This window comes from Chionomys nivalis, chromosome X, assembly GCF_950005125.1.
Source record: "Chionomys nivalis chromosome X, mChiNiv1.1, whole genome shotgun sequence".
NCBI lineage: Eukaryota > Metazoa > Chordata > Mammalia > Rodentia > Cricetidae > Chionomys > Chionomys nivalis.
The window spans coordinates 116,576,602-116,578,118 of record NC_080112.1 but is presented as its reverse complement, the minus strand read 5'-3'; positions in this window follow the sequence as shown (position 1 = coordinate 116,578,118).

The window sequence follows — 1,517 nt, the reverse complement described above, 5'->3', positions numbered from 1 at the left end:
GGAGTGTTTTGATTAATAGTTTCTGTGTGATTATTTAGGGTCTGGGCGGCTGGGAAATGAACAAGCAGTCTCTGCCTACAGATGACCTCATATTCCTGGTTGTCCTTCACCTCCTAAATATTGGGATTACAGTGTATGCCACCATGCTATTCATGCCTTCTCTAAAAATAAAAGTTCTGACATATAACAATGGACTAGAACACACACATACACACATGGGGGAGAAAGGGAGTTAATCAATAAAAAAGTTAGGTGCCTAAAATCAACTCACTTTGATATTTATACTACTTCCAACTTAAGAGCGTCTTGCTACGTTTCAGACTGACTAAGAAACATAAGCTTCTTGTGGCTGGAGAGCTGGCTCCGCAGTTAAAAGCACTGGTTGCTCTTCTGGAGGACCTGAGTTTGAATTCTAGCACCACATGATGACTAACTACTGCCTATAACTCCAGTCCCAGAGAATTTGAAGCCTTCTTCAGGCCTCTGTGGGCACCAGAGGCACCAGGCATGCAGAGTTTACACAAACATACATGCAGGCAGAACACCCTTACACAACATACACATACCATAAACTAAATAAGATAGCTCATAATTGCAAGGCCACCACTCTAGAGGCTGAGGCAAGACTGCTGCAAGTTCAAGGCCAATCTAAGCTACAGAGAGCCTGTCTACACAACAACCAAAAAAATAAAATATTAAACTGTGAGAAAGGTTTTCTCTATATATTAACAGGCACATGATGTATAAAGATATAGTTTGACGGCTAGCTTTGTGGTGCACATCTGTAATTCTAGCACTTGTAAGGTAGATGCAGGTGTGATTATAGGAGTCTAGCCTGGGCAACATCTGGACACAGTTTTAACAAATGTAGTTTGTAAAAATAACTTTAAAGAGGAAGAATGTCTACTAACACAGTCATTGCTGGACTAGCTGGACCACAGCCTGGAAGCCATTCTACTAAATATTCTAAATATAGAATCAATATGCATATCAGTTATGTCCCTCTGGAGAACCCTAATGAATACAATCACCTTTGATACTATCTCCAAGACCTACTACTACTTGATCCCCGATCTCTTGAAAGACTGTATTCAGTAAGTCTCCTTACCAGGAATTCACTGACCATCTTGTGAAAATCCACACCGGAGTCTCAATTCAGAAGTCCCAGGTACCTGCTGTGGCTACCAGGTGTGGGGTTTTTATGCAAGAAAAATAAAGTGAACTAAGCCTCTTTTTTTTAAAAAAAAAAAATAACTAAGATATACACAGGAACATAAATGAATCAAAATTGTATTCTAGAAACAAACCAAGTGAACGAAAAGGGAGGAAAATTTCCTCATCTTTCCCTAGGTATCTCTCCGGTATGCAACAAGCAAGCACTATTACATACCTTTTTCCCTTGCAAGTCAGCCGTTTGTTATAAGAATTCACCCAAATATGAAGTATAAAAGGCAAGCCAGGCATGGGGGTGCACTCCTTTATTCCCAGGCAGAGTGAGGAGGATCACAACTTTCAGT